Below are 20,680 nucleotides of genomic sequence, written 5' to 3' on the forward strand. Positions count from 1 at the left end.
ATATTAACTTGTGCTTCTTATGAGTAGTTCTATTAACTTGTGCTTTTTGTGAGTAGTTATATTAACTTGTGCTTCTTCTGAGTAGTTATATGAACTTGTGCTTTTTACTGGTAGTTATATTAATTTGTGCATTTTACTCGTAGTTAAATTAACTTGTGTTTTTTACGAGTAGTTATGTTAATTTGTGCAATGAGAAAGTGAAAATGCATAAAGCCGGCGTTTCTTTGACTCCCGTGAGGACAGTCCGATGTCGATTCGATTTCCTCCATCGAGGATTATTCCGATTCGTTCCAACAAATGTACATGAATGGACGGCAGCTGTTACCCCATTCATGAGTATTATTGTTCACGGAGTGCGGGAACAACCAATCGGAGGACGACGAAAAGGATTCCATGTGGAGGGGAGGGGCTTGGGGCTCGTACGGGAAAATCGAAGCAAAAGGAATCGGAAAACTTTTTTTTTTTGTTTGTTGCAAAAGTTCGAATTTAATATTAATTCATGAAGTCTCCGTGTCGATATGAAACATTTATAATGTGTTATAAATCAAAATGACGGTGAGATATGCATGGAAGTAAGGATGTTTATAATCGGTCGTGAAATGGAATATTAGCGATTGAGCCGCGGTGTGATGATGGAGCGGAGAGAGAGAGAGAGAGAGAGAGAGAGAGAGAGAGAGAGAGAGAGAGAGAGAGAGAGAGAGAGAGAGAGAGAGAGAGAGAGAGAGAGAGAGAGAGAGAGAGAGAGAGAGAGGGAGAGAGAGCGAGAGAGAGAGTGAGAGAGAGAGAGACAGAGAGAGAGAGACAGAGAGACAGACACACAGAGAGAGACACAGACACAGAGGGAGACACACAGACACAGAGAGAGACACACAGACAGAGAGAGAGACACACAGACAGAGAGAGAGACACACAGACAGAGAGAGAGACACACAGACACAGAGAGAGACACACAGACAGAGAGACACACAGACAGAGAGAGAGACACACAGACAGAGAGAGAGACACACAGACAGAGAGAGAGAGGTGCGGGCGGAGGCAAGAGGGGGAAATCTCAGCTTTTAAGAGCGGCTTCCCCGAGGCACGTGACGGCAGGTGGCCAATGGCGCGCTGCGCTATGGGGAGGAGGGAGGGGTCAGAAACAGGACGGGCAGAGCCGCCGACCCCCCACGGCTCGGGAGAGTGCGCCGCGCGCGACGTTCTGCTGCGGACGGCGAGCCGGGCCCGAGGACTCGGCGGTCGGACGAGGCTGCGTCCCGCGGGGCGAACCGGCCCGAGGACTCCGCTCAGGGTGTCTCGTCTCATGTACGTCGCTGCACGTCCGTCCGCCCATCAAGGCACTCTCCTTTGGACGCTTGTCTATGTCTCTGTCCGACTCCCGCATCGTCCCACTCTGCCTCCGGTTACCGGCATTCCCTCCCCTCCTCTGCTCACGGCACTCCTCGCAACGACTTGCTCGCTCTCCGTGCTCACGCGGGACGCCTCGTTTCTTCAGCATCAGCAGTTCGGAACCGCCGGAGGGGTTTCGGGGGAGAGGAGGGCGGCCCGGGGGGATTGGAAAACACCCGCGTCTTCGGGCAGTCGTCACCTTGTAAAAAAACAACAACTACGGCCGCTGCGGAGCGCGCAAGAGGCATCCCCCGAAGTTGCGCACTTCTTCGCGCAGCCCAGTCGCGGTTTGCTCGCGAGTCGACCGACCGAAGCGTTTCCAGTTCCTGAGCTGCGGCAGATCCCGAGGACCTGGTAAGCGGATCAGGTGAAGGTTGGTGCACCACGTTCCCAACTTCCCAGCCCCCAAATCGTGTGATTGTTCATTAAAAATAATAATAATAATAAATAAATAAAAGTGTTTTGAAACCGATCATTACCTACGTCACGTGTCATCCATCACGTGGAGCCCAATGTCATGAGGACGATCCTCCATGCGACAAGGGGGGGGGGGGCGTTCAAAATGTTCTCGGAACGCGATGCGCTCAGAATTCCAGAATTCCAGGAAACACTGACTTCATTGCTTTCATTTTCCAATAATCATAAATCGATGCGGAAAACATTAATCGGTCAAACGCGTTTCCTGGACAACTGCGAGTATGTCGTTTGGAGAACGTCTTGAACGGACCCCACCGTGTGACGTGCGACCCTTGCCGGTTGCGCTCGATTGATGTTCCTCTGCAGCCCGATGTAAATGAGCACCCAGAGAATCTATGCTGTGCACGCGGAACGTTCGAGGTCTCGCGAAGCTCTGGGACACGATCCGACCACCGGGGCAAACTTGGGGACTTGTTCAGATGCGACAAGTTTTCCATCCGAGTCCGTCCTGCGTTGCGCGCCTGCTGCTCGTAATCGCTCCGGAATAGCCGCGCTGTCGTCGGCATTGGCGGAAATCTCAGCTGTTCGGTGCCCGGGGTGGGGAAGGGCAAGTGGGGTGTCGGGTTGGGTGGCTGGTGTGTGATGAGCGGACGTGGCGTGCTGTGATGCCACACCTTGGGGGAATCATTGTCGATTGATACTTGTGACGCTCTGTCGGTCAGGCATGCGCGGGCGGTTTGACCCGCCCCCTCCCTGTCAGCATGGTGAGCCGCCCTCTGGCGGTCAGAGACCCCAGCGCACGACCACTATGGAATTTCGCGTGGATCTGTGAGGATCGAGGCCATAGTTTTTGTTGAGTAAAGACGAGAGTTAGAACGGTGGTATTAGACAAGGGTCTTTCACTCAGAGAGTAGTTGATGGATGGAACACTCTCCCTGGAAAGGCAGTGCCAGTGCAAGCGGTAGCCTGGTGTTGGCTTAGTGGTTCGGGTGGCGGCTTGGGATCCTAGGGTCCTGAGTTCAAGCCCCGTTGGCTGCTGAATTAAAATACACCAGGAGGTTGACTCAGCCTGTCATCCTTCCGAGGTCGGCAAAAATGAGTACCAGTGTACTGGTAAGGGGGACACTGCATCAACGGCGTAGCCGCGTCCCAACCAATGATGCAACCAGCAGCAACATGCTGCACGAGAGAGAGAGAGAGAGAGAGAGAGAGAGAGAGAGAGAGAGAGAGAGAGAGAGAGAGAGAGAGAGAGAGAGAGAGAGAGAGACAGAGAGAGAGAGAGAGAGAGAGAGAGAGAGAGAGAGAGAGAGAGAGAGAGAGATAGAGAGATAAATAGGTTTGAATTTGACTTCAACAGGTACCTCGGATCTTTGGGAATTAGGGGAGGGGTACATGGACATTGGTCGGACTACGAGTAAGCTGAGGAAGCTGTGGTTTGGACGGGTGATTATCCGTGAGATGGTCTCGCCAAAAGATGATTGTGCTGTTCATGTTTGTTCATTCCTCACACTGCAACAGTGTCCCTGCCCCCAAACCCCCAAAGATAAAAGAAAATGGGGGGGGGGGGGAAATACAGAAATCAGAAAGAAAACACCTTGGTGATATGTCTGTGCTTTCCCCACTGTTCTCATCCCCACTCCTGCACCAATTACGTACTCACACGTTTAATTAATTTGGTGTAGATATAGCACAGGCTTGATGGGCCGAATGGCCTTCACCCACATCCAAGTTCCTTGTGTCTCCTTATGTGGGGTCTCCGGTCTCCAGGAAGTCTCCGCTTACGGTTGACCCCGTCGTGCTGTTTTGCCTTTGCATGACGGACATTCTACGGTGGCAAACCTGGAAGGCAACACTTTTACTCTCTCCATGGACCAGCTCCTTCGGCTATATAGGAATTGCTTTTACTGCTGGGATTGTACTCGACGATGTGGTTTTCGGCACATACTGAACTCGTGAGATAAGATGCTCGTAATATTCAACGAGGGGCTTCAACATGTTTACGGACACACTCAAAAGTCCAAGAAATGCCATCAATCCAATTCCAATTTATATTAATCTGTACAGTACATACAATACATAACAAAATGTCAACAACATTTATTTCCGCTTTGTAATATATCCGAAAAATTAATTAAATGCGAGAGAGACAGCGGCGATGTTAAGTGTTCGTAATACCTGACAGATGGCGTCGGTGCATGATGAAATGATTGCATGTTATCAGTCAGCTGTTACATATAAGGCAGTACAGAATGATAAGACCAGTATTTCTCATCTTGTTCCTCTTCTTCTTCTTCTTCCTCATCATTTCCCCCCTTATATGGGGTGGGCCTCATGGTACCAAGCTATTGCTGCCCCACCTTTTGTACAATACTCCTCCACTGCCCTCTATCCCCAGCTCACTCTCCCGCCACCCCCAACCTTACTGATGCCTCTCGTCAAACAATCTTCCCATCTCACCCGAGGTCTACCTCGTTTCCTCCTACCTTGCTCCCTTCCTCACCCTCTCACTTCCCATGCCATTCTCTCGAACTCCATTGGTACCAGTTTCCCATCCCACCGATCCCTCTGTCAGTCATCCTCGCATTGATCTCCTCGCTCAGTTCATCCACCCTCTTCACTCGCGCGATCCTCCTGACCCAGTTGTTTGTGCAGACCTGCAGCCTCTGTTGTTGCTTCTCTGTCAGTGTCACCGTCTCCAGACCGTAAAGGTAGGCCGGCATTGCACAAGACCCCAGAACTTTCCCTTTCAATTTCCTTGATGTTTTCCTGTCCGCAACGAGTCCCTCCAATTTCCTCCATGCACACACACCCACCTGTATTCTCCAACGCACCTCTACCTCCAAACTAACTTATTCGGTCACAGTTCCACCTAGTTGCAAACATTATCTTCCTTAGAATGCCCGCTTGCTGAACCTTCTGCCTTTCAGATTCATCCCCATAATAAACAGTCATCGACTGAGTGAGCTTCCCTGTTTCAATCAGACGTGAACTCTTTTGACAACTCATGACCCACCAAACCTCTTCCCTTCATTCCCTCATACGTAGCTACTGCTTCCGGCACTCACATCCATCTCAGCGTTGCCATCACCATCTCTCTCAGGACAGTGTCACAAGCCTTCTCAAGAGCTACAAACCAAAATACCACCCCCCCCCCACCTTTGCATCTCCAACCTTTTGTCCACCAACTATCTCAGCATAAGCATCGAGCATCCCATCCATCATCCCTCTACCTTTTCTAAACCCCTGTTGTTCTTCGCCTACTTCCTACTGCACCCTTCCCCTTGTCCTCCCATCCAAAATCCTCTAGAGTAACTTCGTGACATGATTTAGAAGCCTCGGTACTTCCCCAGATCTTGTACGTCTCCCTCCTCCTTCCAGATTGGAACGATTAGACCGCTCCTCCACTACTCCAGCATCTTACCCTCTCTCATACATACATTCAACAACCTCTTCATCCAACCGACTCCAACTTTTTATCCTGTAATTTGCATCTCTGGATGTATTTCATCGATGCCTGATGCCCTCCCCTTCTTCATAATCTTCACCCCCTCTTCTGCAATCTCCATTACTTCCACATTCCCTTATACATAGCTCGGTAGCTCCAGCTCGCCGTTGCTTCCGTCCTTGTTCAACAGCTCCTTGAAATAGCCTTCCTTCATTACCACATCCCTTTCTGTCACCAACATCATATCTCCGTCCTTGATCAGCACCCCCCCCCCTTTCACATCCTTACCGTCCTCATCCTTGTCTCGGTCCAATTTAGAGATCATATTGTTCCCACCATCCTCGTCTCACTTGTTGTTCACATCTCTCCTTGCTGCTCTCTTCTTCTGCCTGTACAGGAGGACAACCAGATGCAGGTTTTCCTGCATCTGGTTGTCCTCTATCCTTTTCCAAACTTCCTTCTTCCCGACTTCCTCCATCCACCATGTCCACCACACCTGGTTTCAACCTGGTTCCAATAACATATATATATATATATATATATATATATATATATATATATATATATATATATATATATATATATATATATATATATATATATATATATATATATATATATATATATATATATATATACACACACACACTACTAGGTGACTGAGATGAAGCACAAAAAACTCTTTTTTATTTTTCAGGGGTGGGAGGTAGGAGGGGCATTGTTGCATTCACGGAGAATGAGTTGTATTATGATGAAGGAAAAGTTAAAATCTTCTCTGAGGATTTGACAGCCCGTTTGCATGTTTGATCACCTTTACAGGCTGTCATAGTGAGCCGGACAATTTTCGCTGCTCTGGCGGCTCCCTCGTGGGTGCGCTGCGGGCAGCAGGTTTGCGCCATTGCCACCGATTTCAACTGACGCGCTAACATCACGGATGCCTCTAATGCAGGCCCATGGTCAGTCGGGCGATGAATTTGTTTGACTCCTTTGACCTGCCAGTGCGTTCGACCTGCATAGATTGACGTAGGTAACTGTAACTGTTTTGTGGCCATTGGGTCGGGGGACGGCGGCAGGGGTTGGGGGAGGGTTGGGAGTTGGCACCAGGGTTTCGTTTAATTGACCTGGGAGGATTAAAAGTTCCACAAAGTAGGAGTCTCATCTTATTAAAGCCACGGGTCCACTGTGCAGCAAATTGAACTGTTCACCAACATTAAGGGCCGATACTCTTGAATGGTAGGATGCCATAACATGCTTGAGGCAGGTCACACTTCAATTAATAGCACAGAGCAATGCTTCAGTAATTGGTGTTCTTTGTATCCTTCGCTCATAAAAATGGTATTTGCTAAGGCGTAAAGGTAGTTATTTTGGATAACCTTTCAAGCAGGTTGTACATTATCAATTCGGTTTAATTTTCCTAATGTCCTCCGTTCGTCGGCGTGCTCCACGCGTGTCTGTTTCACGGTGGCATTCAGCCGAGATGATAACCTATAATTGACCCTTGGGGTTCATAAGCGAATGCAACTTCCTGCTGTGGGGCATTGCCCACCTCCTCCCTCTTCCTCCCTCCGCAGAATCAGGCCAAATAAATGTGATGTCCGCCTAGCCATGTCAAAGTTCCCTCTTGGGTATGACGGAGATCAGATTTTCAATCCGAAGCTTCAAGTGGGATATTGAGTGTCAATGTGAATCTGGAAAACTCAGAGAACCCACTGGTGTGGTGAAGGAAGAGATGGAAATACGTCGTGTTTACGTCCCCTCTGGCCTCCGCCAATTCTCTTGCACCAGCTGCTGTAGTGTGTGCCGTTGTGAATTGCGCAGTGGAGCATGGGTGCCGTGCAACTTTCCCATATGCTCATGGTTTTAGGATCTCGGTGCTCAACATTCCATGGCTACAGTGCTGTCTGGAGTGGAGTGTGGTGACTGTCAGCAATGATTTGGCAAGTAAATCACATGAATGTAACATACATATATACAGTATATATTTCCACATTTTCTGACAAACCCAAGGGATTTATTGCTGCAGTCCTTTTGGCTTACACTTTTATTGGCATGCGGACGGAACGGAAGTGCCGTAATTGTCGACTCACCTGGTCTGGCTGTGGGATGTGATCTGACACTATGTACCTCGTCTACTGCGCACATTCTCCCTCGTGTGTGCCTTTCGCATGCGTGCCGTCCCACATTTCCGCCAAGTGATATTGGGATATCTTATTTATGTTATTTTTGGAGCAGCAGTTTGCCTACCCCATGGCGGCTTGCAAGCTGGCTTGGGCATGGCTTTGCTGCAGACAAAGGCTGAAAGCTATTCTGGTCTTTCCCCTCTGCCGGTGTTTGGCGGAATTCTCCAATGCCGGTTAGCCAGATGGCACGGGCCGATCTGTTTGTAAACCGGCTTGGTGCACGCATGCTGAGCAGAATGCAGCTTGCTGACTCAAGGGGCTTGAAAACCCACTCCAGCAGTGACCTGAGACTGTGAGGACATGGATCGTGGCTTCATTCTGGCCACGGACGCGGCTTTGGGCCTACATCTGGGGTGGATTTTATTACTTTCACGCTGTTAGCTTCCTTGAGGATGAGTATTCCTTCTTTGTAGTGCCTGGATAAACCTTCAGTGATCATGGTTTTCAAAACTAAGATGCAAATCAGAGCTGCTATAAATTGCCTTGGAGAAAGTTGGGCCAAGATGATCCCCCCCCCCACCCCCACTCCCCACAACTTTTGTTCCGTTTCATTGGAAATTTTTCTCTATACTGTCAGCCAGAGAGCCCTGTCATGCAGACGTTTAGGATATGGAACACATAACCAGGGCCGAGGAGGTTTAAATTTTGGTAATTTGGTTTCGGGGTGGGGGTGATATTCGGGAATGGAGCATCTTCGCCGATATAAACATCTGTTACATTCTTACCAGCTAATATTCATCATTGTTTTTTTCATTGAGGATCATCAAATTATCCTCATTGGAATTTAGCAATGGAATAATCAAAGTTGGAATGGATGGGGCGAGTCAGGAAGACTCAGGAATGATCGTGAATCCCCAACTTTGGCTGCACTATGCAGTCCAAAGGCATGACGCATCCGCTCCAAAACACGCTGCCTTCAAACTCGATGCTGTTTCAGAGGTTTTACTCAACTCGACTCGTAGTTAAACGAGGACTGTTGAGGGCGGGTTGTTGGCTTGTGCTTTGCCAAATATGGCTTCGTTTGTTTGTATTTGTTCTCTCGACTTTGGTGATGACATGATTGGCTTTCCATTGCATTGGAACCGGCCACCTGGGGTCGTTCGGGTCAGGAAGTGGAGGAAGCATGCAGTGATCTGTCTGACCTATGCATTCAAACTCCACTGCCACTCACTGGATAAAGGCGCCATCCCTCTCCCACCCTCACCTCTTCGAGGCTTCTCATCGGATTGTTCACCCACCCTCGACCTCTCGGTTTGTTTTTGTGTGAGGCTATTTTTGGTAGTGTTACACGAAGGCAAAATATTTAGGAAATGATGTCACTTACTGGGATTAGCTGTGGATTCATTGCATTAGACCGCTAAGCAGGTCGTATTGGGGAGACTTTTACTATCTTGTGAGTTTTACGACACTTCATTAAAAACAAACAAACAAAAAATTCTGACCGCGAATACAGCACAACTAGGAAATCATCCTCGTCACAAAAATAATGATCCTTCAGATTTTGGATTGGCAAGTTGTATTCAACAAAAGCTGGTTAAAATAAATTGACTGCATGGCATATGATGAAGGGATAGTAGGATGGCCTAGAGGTACGCACACTCGCCTCTGGGCCATCCGGCTTTGGTTCGGATCCAGGCCCTGCTACAAGCTGTTGTCCTGCTGTTTCACACGCTGGTCGAGGCATCGATATGTGTGCCGTCTATAGGATAGACATTAGGCCAGAGGATGCATCTACCAGCACTGGTCATTGGTGGACGTTAAAGATACCATAATGTTTCATGTAGAGTAGATATGTCTTGATGAAAGACTTGGGCTAAAAGTGTTACCTCTGCTGATCCCACAAGAGAGTGGGAATAATTGGGGCTTTCAAATTACTGCAATCCTATAGATCGGTCAAAAATGATTATTCTGATATCATGACACGAAGTATTCAGGCCTGCACTGAGCTACGGCCATTGCACTATGTGGTCCAATTGTGACTGCTTTGGCAATACAGGTGAACTTGTGTTGAAAACGGGATTAGCAGTCACAGCATTTTTCAGGAGTTAAAGTCAAATAATGCTTTTGATACAGTCTGGCATCCCATCTTGCTCTCCAAACTCTCTGCCGATGGCATCCGATGCCAACTCCACTCGTGGCTTAATGACTTCCTCTACTCTCGTAGTCAACGTGTGACTCTCAACGGAATCCTTTCATCTCTTCTCCCTTTTAATGGTGAGTGCCCCCAAGGCAGTGTTCTGGGCCCAGTCCTACTCTTGATCTTCATCAACAATCTCTCTGACTCTCTGGAAAATCCTCTTTTTTCTATTTGCTGATGACTCCACCCTCTGCCGTGACATCGCCTCATCCTTCACACAGGCAGGCTGCAACTTCTTCCCTCTCTTCAGACCTTGAATAAATCACAAGATGGTCAAACAATCGGAAAATGGCTTTCAATCCTGACAAATCTCATATCACTATCTCTCTCTCCGAAAGGACCGTCTGGCAAACCCTCCGATCTACTTTTTAACGATCCTTTTGAGGAAGTTCAGTCATTCAAAGTCCTCGGTCTCACTGTCATCCATGAACTTTTTTCAGCAAACCACATTTCAAAGTTGGCCTCAAGCCAGCTGTCGACTGGGCATTCTCTGTCGTACAAAGTTCTTTTTTGGCACACCTGAACTCTTATCCACCTACAAGGCCTTCACCCGCACCTTGATGGATCACTGCTCTCCCCTTGAGGCTGGCTCCCCTGTCGAACACATTACTCAGCATGACACCGTGGAAACCAAGGCCTTCAAGATTATTGAAATGTACTGTGATGAAGCTGGGTCTATGGGACAATCACTTCGCCATCACAGACAAGTCGGTGGTCTTTGTCCATGCTTTGTCCCTTCCTCCCCCCCCCCCCCAGGTTTCTGCAGGGCTCACACATCCACCAGGAACCCCCTTCTCGTGAAACTACCTAAATCCAGGATCACTGCTCACCTCCACTCATTCGTTCCTCTTTTTTATTTTTTATTTTTTAAACCCACCTGTGGAACTAACTTCCACATCCTCTTCAATCTTATTCGTCGCTCCAGGTCTTCAAGACTGCTGTTCACAACCATCTCAGATCATCCCCAATGAAAAACCATGATCTTTTCTACCCGCATTAAGCTCCCCCTTCCCCAAACCACACCCCGATCCCTCCTCCTCTCAAATTTCCAATCTCACCTTCTGATAGTTTCCTTTTGTATCCATCTTGTTCACCCCATGTATTCTCTCCTATCCCCCCCCCATTCCTCCCCACACCCATTGTTTGTCCTCCTCCCTCTGTCCTGCCCTTTGGCTCTGTTGTTGGTGTTTCCCCTTCTCTCTGCTGCTCCTTTTGTTCTGTTGTCCCCTGATCTGTTCGGTGTACTCATCCAAGCTCTTCCACGGGCCTCGACGATGCATGCATATATATATATATATATATATATATATATATATATATATATATATATATATATATATATATATATATATATATATATATATATATATATATTAAACAGATACTCCACTGACTGGGATCAAGTTTCATGATTTCATTCTGACGATCCTCAATGACTGATCTTCTAAGTCCATTTGTTTGGTTTGTCAAAACCGATACTTCCACACGTGTTAAATGCACTTAGGGTCTATTTTTATACGCCCGATATATATATATATATATATATATATATATATATATATATATATATATATATATATATATATATATATATATATATATATATATCAGGGCGTATTATGTGATACCGGTCGTCCATCTGTTTGTCTGTCTGTCTGTCCGTCCGTTCCTGTCTGCACTCTAACTCCCAAAGTTTTCAACTTTCACGGTTCATATTTGGTACAAAGGTACAGACTGTGGAGACGGTGTGTCGTGACATACGTTCGTCATCAAAAGTGGTTGCCCAGGCAACCAGGATGCAGTTATCCATGTAGTAGCACAATTCTGTATACACCTTCTTCTTCGGGCGTATATTGTGCTCACTTGCGCTCTTGTTTTATATTAAATTATTTCAGAGCAGAATGTGATGGGGTTATTTGATCTACAATTTGTTTTTGTTTTTAAACAGAAGCTCATTTCCCCTTTTCTTTTTGTCTGTCATTTAGTGATGCGTACACACACACACACACCGTTAGTTGAAAAGCGATTATAATATAAAAGGTGTTGAAATGGGGATGTGGGGAGGGTGCAGGTGCAGAATTATTTATTTATTTATTTGTTTTTTTGGGATGGATAAGCACTGCAAAGAACAAAAACAGTGCCCACTTGTACCATGAAAGCACAGAGTATCAAAATACAAATGAGAGAAAAATAATAATAATAATAATAATAATAATAATCATCATCATCATAAAAGAAAAACAAGGTGATAGAATCGTACATACAAAACAACGTTATCAGAAGTGTATTGTATTGGACTTTAAGATATTTGTGTGCTCTGGAGCAGAAAGCCTTGATCCCAGATGTTGTTGGTTGACCTACAGTGGCATCTGGTAAGCTGTTCCACACTGGTATTTTTGCGGGCATATAGGAGCGGTCATACTGAACAAGTGACCAGTGACCACTCTCAGTCTTGCCAGTAAGAGACTGCACAGCAAGGTTCTGGTGAACCTTGATTGAATCCATGATGGAAGTAGCATGGTCTTCAGAAGTGCTGGAACTTCTTCTGTGTGCAGTCTGTGCATCAGACCCAGACCTGCTACACTTCTCCTGTGTGGTAAGAGATCAAAATTCAATTCCTCTGGAGGGGCCTTGATGATATGTACAGCTCGACGTTGCACATCATCCAGCTTTTTAAGATACGTGGCACTTGCAGACTTCCATATGAGGGGAGCATATTCCGTTGTGCTCTGGACATGGGCTTTGTACACTTGGGCTCGGCCAAGCAGATCCTATGGAGCAATACTGTGAAAGGCACTCACTCTTTGTCCAGCTCTAACAGTGATCGAGTTCATGTGAGAGTGGAAACCCAAGCTCCGGAGAGAGCCTGACTACAAGTATGTCAAGCTCGTGTACATGTTGCAAGGGTTTGCCACCCATGAAGAACTCTGGAGGATGCTCACTTGGTAGTCGTCCACTGAGAGGCATAACCTTGCATTTCTTGGTAGCAAACAGGACATTCCATTTCTGTCCCCACTCGTACGTCTTCTGTCGGCCTTCGCTCGGAGAAATGGTGTCATTCACTTCATCCAGCAGAAAGTAAATTGTACCATCATCAGCATAGAGACAGGTAGGGATATGCAGGTTGTCGCACAGATCGTTAATGTAGACTATAAATAAATAAATAAGGTGGGTCCAAGAATTGAACCTTGAGGTACTGATGCATTAATTGGAGTTGGTTTGGATGTTTGGCCATTAACCACTACCTGAATATGTCTGTCCATCAAGTAGCTGGATAACCACTGTAACAGCTGCCCTACCAACTCTATTAGCAACCAACTTGACCAGCAAACCCTTGTGCCATACTCTATCAAATGCAGCTTTGATGTCAAGTGCTACAATTACACCCTCCTGACATCTGTTGAGACAAGACATCCACTCATGACTCAGATATGTGAGTAAATAGGAGGCTGAGTGACCATAACCGAAGTCAAACTGATTGTCGCTGATGAGGTCATTTCCATTGAGATGTTTCCTCAGTGTGGTGTTGAGGTCTCTCTCCATAACCTTGCTTGTGCAGCTTAAGAGACTAATGGACATATAGTTGTCTGGAACAGAGCAAGAATTCTTCTTGTGTACTGGCACTACATTGGCTATCTTTCAGGAGAAAGGAAAGTGGCCACGGCTAAAGCAGAAATGAAACAGTTTGGCAAAAAGGTATGGCAAGAGCTGATGCACACTCTTTGAGAACTCTATTTCCAATTCCATCAGGTCCAGATGGTTATTTATGTCTTGCTTCTACAGGATCCGTCTGTCACGAGGCCAGAACTTTACAGTGTCCAAGTGAATGTTGGTGCAAGCTGTGAGATCGGGAGAGTAATTTTCAGTGTAACCAATTGTACACTTTGATGCAAAATGATCGCAGAAGATATCCGCTTTCTCCTGGGAGGTGGCAAAGGTCTGACCATCCTTCTGCAATGTTGGGATACGAGAATGTCGTCCTTTCTCTTGTATCCTCGTCACTGCCCACCACCCATCACAGGGTTTGGTTGCTCCAGAGGTCAGTCGAGCTTTTATCCTCTGGAAGTGTTGTCTTTTTGCCTTTTCCTCCACTTTCTGGTTGTTCTGCCTTGCCCATCTCAGACTGTCATGGGTAACAGCACATGGGCTTTTGCTTCTGTTGGTATATGCCAGACAGACAGCTTTATCAGCCATTTAGAAAGCCTCAATAAACCAGGGAATATCGGTCAATAACACAGTGACCTCTCTATGGGGGATGAATTTCTCCATGCCTAACTTGATGGTTGTTTCAATGTTGTAGCAAACTACGTCAGGATCTCCAGTGTTTATGGCTTGATCCCAACTGCGCAGATGCTGCCTGAGGGATTCCCAATTTGCTTTTTGTAATCCCATAATCACTGTTGATATGGTTTATCCAAGACTGGTGGCTTTTTGGAGATTATCTCCACTGAGCTATAGTCAGAAGTTCCAATGTCGGCCTTCACGCTTGTGGTGTAATAAGCAGCAGAGTCAACGATGACCGAGTCCAGTAGATTATCTCCATGGACAGGCCCTTTCACCAGTTGGTCTAAGCCATGCGTGAGACAAAGTTGGGAGCATGCAATTCCAGCTCTGTCAGTTGGGGACTTGCTACCTTGCCACTCCTGGTGATGAACATTGAAATCACCTGGAATCATCACACGATCTGAACCAGTGGCTTGGATGACAGAATCCAGATTATCAGACAAATAGTCAATAAGACAACTGTCGGTTACAGGCAGGGGACCAGGGTGATACACACCACCAATCAGTAGGTTTCCAGCATGTGTTTTCATAGTGCACCAGATGACTTCCAGGTCAGGAGGTTCCAGGTTCTGATGATGTTGAACCTGGAGCTTATTGTGAAACCAAATAGCAATTCCACCCCATCCATCACTGGGATCTCATCTTGGAGGTGGCTTCTGGTATCCACCGAGTGACGGATTAGGATCAGTCACTGGAGAATTTAACAGCGGTTCAGTAGCAACAATAATGTCAGTTTTACTTCGCTTGGCTCCACGGGCAAGCACTCCAATATTTGTCCTAAGACCTCGAACATTAGCAAGAAGAAGTCACAAGCGGTGCTGTCGAAACACTCTCTTACTATTTGAACTCATCATGGTACAGAAGTGCTTTGGGAAGAATCGGACTGCAGTGTCATCCACCGGACGAGGAACATGCCTTCCACGGCGTCTGCGACACTGCGTTCCCACCCTCTTCCCCACGTGTGTAGTTTTGTAGTTGCCGTTGGCTAATACGAGCTCATCCGCATTTTGATGGCATTTCCTCCATCAAGGGTTCCACAACCCTATCCAGGCGCTCTTCAGCCCTAAGCCATTGGCACTTCCTGGGTTGCCTAGTTAGTTATCCGCCGCTAAGCTTTCGATGTTGCTCTAATAAGATTTGCCAAAAATAGGGCCACCACTTGCAGATTTCAGAGCTCCAGTATTATTATTTATAATAATAATAATAATAATGATCCCATTCCTTTTTTGCCATGAAGGCACATTGGGCTTCCGAGGCAGTTTCATTGGCAAGGAGTCTTGGACGGTTCACCACTCCGACATCAGTTACCCTGAATGGTTATGACCCCAGTACACTCGTACTCATTTCACCAACCTCAGAAGGATGAGAGATTCAGGGTGAGTCAACCTCACCTGGTGTTAATTCAAAGGTTGATAAGGGTTTGAACTCAGGACTCTAAGGTCCCAAGCCAGCCACCTTCACCATTAAGCCAGCACCAAGGTAGAATATTGTTGTGGTTGACCAAATTCGCAAACCACCATTCAGGTCCCTTAGGTGAGATATCTCTGTAAGTATATGTGTAGTTAGGCCCAAACCCGTTGTTTCGAGGGAATAAATGTCATTCAATCGGGCTGCGACTCTTCAGGATAGCCGTTTTTCTTTTACTATCTTTATTTTGGACCAGCCGCCATTACTACCGCCATTACTACCACCACCAACCACGTCTCAACAGCCATCACACACCACCACCAACCACAACGCCGCTTCACAACAACAGCCACGACCTTTACCGTCACAACTCGCCACCATCGCATCACCACCATTCTTGCGCCACTTGTGGGCACCGATACTGGACTCGTGCAGGGCGCGCACCGAGCAGCGTGTTCAGAAACATCACAGACTTTCCGAGAAAAACGGATCAAAAACGACTCACGCCCACTTCTGTTCCGTCCTATCGGAGAGCGTGGGGCGATTTGGCCCCGCCTCCAGGGCGTTGGAGTGAGGTCGCTATATGCAAATTCATGGATCAAAAAGCATTCACGCCCACTTTTCCTCGGTCCAATGGGGAGCCAGTTAGAGGTGAAGGGTCGGAGGTAAAGGGTCAAAGGTGGGGGAGCGAGGCCACGGGGGATATAAACGGCCGCGCTCGCCAAACAGTTCAGTTCGGAGGGGAGAAGTCGGGAGTTCGCGGTTGGGAGTTGTCGGTGGAGCTGGGAAGAAGTGGTAGTAGTCAGAGTGAAGAGGACGGAGCTGTGGAGAGGTGGCGGCGGCGAAGGCGATCGAGGGGGTGCTCGCGTCGGAGTCGGGGAGCTGAGGAGGGGGAGGCCGGCGGCGCGACCGAGGTCGAGGTGGAGACGCTCGTCGCGGGACCCGAGACAGGGTGATATCCTCCTCCCCCCCCCGAGCATCAACAACCCCCTCCTGTTTCCCCCCGCGCTGAGATAGTGCGACAAGGGGCCCCTTTCCCACCCCCTACCAGACACTGTCCGCGAGGCCCGCGGAGTTGGGGCGCCACCGCCGCTTTGCGTCTCATCATCAGACGGGTAGGCCCGACACGGTCTCGGCCCCAGGCCCGCCTACCCCCCTCATCCTGGAGGGTGGTTCTTTTTCTTTTGCTTTGGGTATCTGTGTTGTCGGCGCCGTCTGTGAAGTAAAATTGTATAAGTGTTGCCGTGTGCTCGGTAGTCGGATAGCTCTGCATTGTGTTTCTCTTTTATATTTGCTTTTTGTGTAATATTGTGTTTCTTCTCCTTTTACATGTGCTTTTGGTGTAATTGTATATGTGTGCTTCCCGTTCATCGCGAAATAAATGTGAGTTATGTTGAACTGTTTTCCCGCTTCGCTTCGTCTTTTCTTTCATTGAATCTCCATCTTGCTTCACGTAAAGGGTTGGTCGTGGGCTAAAACGCCCGATAATTAATCGAACCGTCAAGGCCGACGAATAACACCGCTCGGTTATCCCGATAGTACGGAACGGGTCGCTTAAAGTGGCCCGTGTCCGAAGTCGACCTGCGGCGAGGTGCGATCGCCCGGTCTACCCTCCGTGTGGGTACTTAGGTAGGTCGAATTTGGCGAGCAACCCTATCCCACGCGGGGGCCGATTGGCACGATCGTGGTGAGACCGAAAGGTCCACCCGTGACTAGTTCCCGGCGTTAGTCCGAGAGGGTCACGACTGGATTGTCCGTCCGGTGGGCGACGTGCCGCGATTCGAGTTACGTGGCCGTTCGCACGCCGGCGGGCGCGAATCCGCAACAATATTTATAATCTGTTCCAAATAATCCTGTGGTCATGTATTTTTGTTTGTATAACTTCTTATCCCCATGCTTTTTGAAAAAAAAAAAAAAACCGAGAGGATATTGTAGCGTCTGTCTCTGTTGGCGTGACAGACAGACAGACAGACAGACAATCTCCTTTGTACAGAAATTCACCAAACTTGGTCGTTATGATGTCCACATGGCAACACGGTGCTGGAGCGTGATAATTTCACTTCTTATCATCTCATATCACCTTTTTATTCCACCTCCATACTCTTCCCATTAATTTCCTTACCTATTTTAAATGTATTTGATCCACACCTTGTTTTTTATGATGATGATGATGATGATTTAATTAATTATTTTTTGAAACGAGCCTTTTGACCTGTGCATGTTCCTTGCAGCATTCCTATATTTAATATTTCTCTTGCAAGTGCACACTCGCACGTGCACATCATAATGACGTCATGTTGGGGGGAAAATGGATCGATTCTGCAAAATTTGCAGAATTTACCCACCCTCCTCCCTCCCTCGGCCTTCACTGTCCTGCCCATCGTCCACACACTGTACATGCTCTTTCCTTCCCTTTACTCCTCTCTCCTTCCAACCCCCCCCCTCCATTTTTCTCCATTATTTACTATGTTCCTCTACCCTCTCCGATCTTCCATATCGTCCGACTTCCTCTTCCTTTTAATGACGTTTATTATTCGCAATGACTCCACTCCCCCCTCTATCCCACCCCCAAATGCATGCGTAAGAAATCGATGGCCCCTCATGAGCTTCATGATGACGTCACTCTGCTGCATGGTTTCTGACTGCACAGGTCGTTGGGTGCGATATTGTCACCTACTTGCATTCTCCTCGATTGCAGAAACATTTTTCTTGGTGTTCTGCGACCAAATCTGATGCTTGGCCAGAAACATCTCTTTGGGCCCTTTGGGGATTTATTTATTTATTTAAAATCAGTGTCACGATGGTGCTGTTTCAACAAAGGCATGTTGTCTGCAGATGTTGTTGGATATCTTCTGGCTGGTTTTCCTTGTACAGTGAGCCTTTCTTTTGTTCCTTTGGAAATGTACGTTGCAATTTTCAATGCAAACACGACTCGGACAAGCTCAAAATGAGCTAAGATCCTCGTCCTCTGAATGATGACGTCATAAAACGAATATGACGTCATTGTGATGCATCAGGTTTGCGATAAATTATCTGTGCGAATGCCCGGCTTGCTTCCCGCAAACAAAATTCAAACAGCTTGCCTAGTTTCGGAGATAATGGTATAGGCGATTTCCATTAGCGGCGATATTATGACATTAAATTTTTTTCTCGGAAGAAATTCCAAAATCAGAGATGGTTACTGTCTGCGCGTGGGCTTTCCGCATATACATGGCAAGTTTCACGAAGATCCGATGAAAACTCTGGGTTGTGAAACAAAAAAAATGTCAAAAAATAGGAATGACGTCATAAAAATTGATATGACGTCATCGTGATATATCATATGTGCGATAATTCATCTCTGCTAATGCCCTGTTCGATTCCCGCAAACAGAATTAAAAAAGCTTGCCGAGTTTCGGAGATAATTTTTTAGGTGATTTCCATCAGCGGAGATATCTTGACGTCATAACTTTTTTTTCTAGGAGGAATTTTCAAAATCGGAGATGGTTACTGTCTGCGCGGGGTATTTTTACATATATACGCCAAGTTTCACGAAGTTTTGATGAAAACTGTGGGCTGTGAAACAAAAAAGTCCACAAGAAGAAGATGAAGAACAACAACGTGAGTAAGACTGAGAGATCCTCCACGAGGATCTAAAAACAAAGGCCATGTACAAACACAAAATTGCAATTATTTTAGCCCTTTTCTATGAAGTCGGCCTACACGGTTATTTACATCAACTTTGAGACCTCGTTGTGAGCTTGTTTTGGAATGAACTGATTTGGTATCACCACAATACTGTTGCGTGATTCGGTGGACGGAGGTTATTGTTTCACCCCCTGTTTGGTTGCTTGTTTGCTTGTCTGTCTGTCTGTCTGTGTCTGTCTGTATGACTGTGAGCAGAATATCTCAAAAAGTTGTTTACAGATTCAGATGAAACTCGGTGGACAGGTTAGTTGTGCGACGAGGACGAATTGATTCGATTTTGGTGAAGGTTCAATCCGATACTTTTTTTTTGAAAGTGAATCTTCTCCAGTGAAATATGGGGCCAGCAATGATGTCGAGCACGATATCTCGAAAGGTTGTGGACGGATTATGATAAAACTTTGTGGATCAGTTGGGTCGGTGACAAGAACAGGCTAATTAGATTTTGGTTGAGGTCCAGATGCAGATCCAACCTAACAGTGGGATACAAAACATAAACTGTTAAGCCTGGCAGAGGAATGCTTGTATTGCCGCAATGCAACGCTTGTGGTTATTCATTAGATATCTGTACAAGGTTGAGCTAAAACTGTACAAGATTAAGCAAGTTTTCGATCGATGGACAGTTATCAAACAAAGTGTGGATTGACACTATAGCTAAGAGGTAGCATGCTTGAAATTGAATTCTCATACCGGTTAGAATCCCAACTGCATAGGATCCAGCGATAACGTTTACGACTGGCAGGACAGCACAGGAGTAGCAGACTCTCCTTTGAGCTGTCTAATGTGGGTCCGATTCCTGACTCGACTGTCCACCGTCACCCTGGTGCTTCTCATAGTGGGGAAACATGGCCAAATATAGCATAACAATTGTGCATTTTGTGAGGAATGCACCAAATTTGGCACACTAGTAGCCTATCATATTATGAACAGATTTGGATATTGGGCCATCTCAAAATTTTTGATGGCAGTGGAAAATGGCTGCCACAGCCATCAGCGGCTGAATTTGAGATGGCCCAATATCCAAATCTGTTCATAATATGATAGGCTACTAGTGTGCCAAATTTGGTGCATTCCTCACAAAATGCACAATTGTTATGCTGAGTTGCCCCACTATCAGGCAGGGTGTAGCTTCAAAGAGTGCACCATCCCTTAGAGGTGCAATAAGTTGCGTATCTGACTGCTCGCTTTTGCTGGTTGATGTTAAAGATCCCACGGTATGTTTTGCAAGAATAGACCATTGTGTGTTGGTACCGTGTCCAAATAAAAAAAAAAATTCCTGCCTTAACCCGTGTCCGGTAACTCTGGCAGGGTCACCGTAGTCAGGTTCAGGTACGAATACCAAGAACTCTGTTACCCAGAAAGCCCAACGGCAACGACCCATGTGCAACGATGGAACTTGAGGACTGAGTTGGAAGTCTCGTATGTTGATAGAGAAGGTTCACTGCTTATGTAAGAGCCAGTAATTCTCTAATGGGCTCAGATACAGCTACAACCACAGTGTCACCATGGTGTTTTGCAAAACAGGATGTCATACCATACAATATGCCATCCATCAATGTAGATATTAATTTGATTTCGCATCCGCTCACACTCGCTTGTGAACTTTGGATTCAAGAGCACCTTTGAAAAGGAGTAGGCCAATGTGTGCTATTACCATGGTCAAATTCCAAACTATTTTCCTGAATATTGTTGGGAACATGTGAACGGCATATCATTCCGTTGCCTTGCCATGAGACTGCT

General features: G+C 46.7%; 1 protein-coding gene across 1 annotated transcript in view; it reads left to right on the forward strand.

Moving 5' to 3' along the window:
- Nucleotides 1-1,142: 1,142 nt before the first annotated feature.
- Nucleotides 1,143-20,680, forward strand: part of LOC147019555 (uncharacterized) — a 438,487-nt gene continuing 418,949 nt past the window's right edge. Inside the window, exon 1 of the mRNA XM_085894127.1 lies at nucleotides 1,143-1,740. The gene's annotated coding sequence lies outside the window, so the exon portion shown is untranslated. The remainder of the gene's footprint in view (nucleotides 1,741-20,680) is intronic.

The sequence above is a fragment of the Eptatretus burgeri genome, chromosome 9 (assembly GCF_056783735.1).
Source record: "Eptatretus burgeri isolate ZD-2024b chromosome 9, Ebu_testis_v1, whole genome shotgun sequence".
Lineage (NCBI taxonomy): Eukaryota > Metazoa > Chordata > Myxini > Myxiniformes > Myxinidae > Eptatretus > Eptatretus burgeri.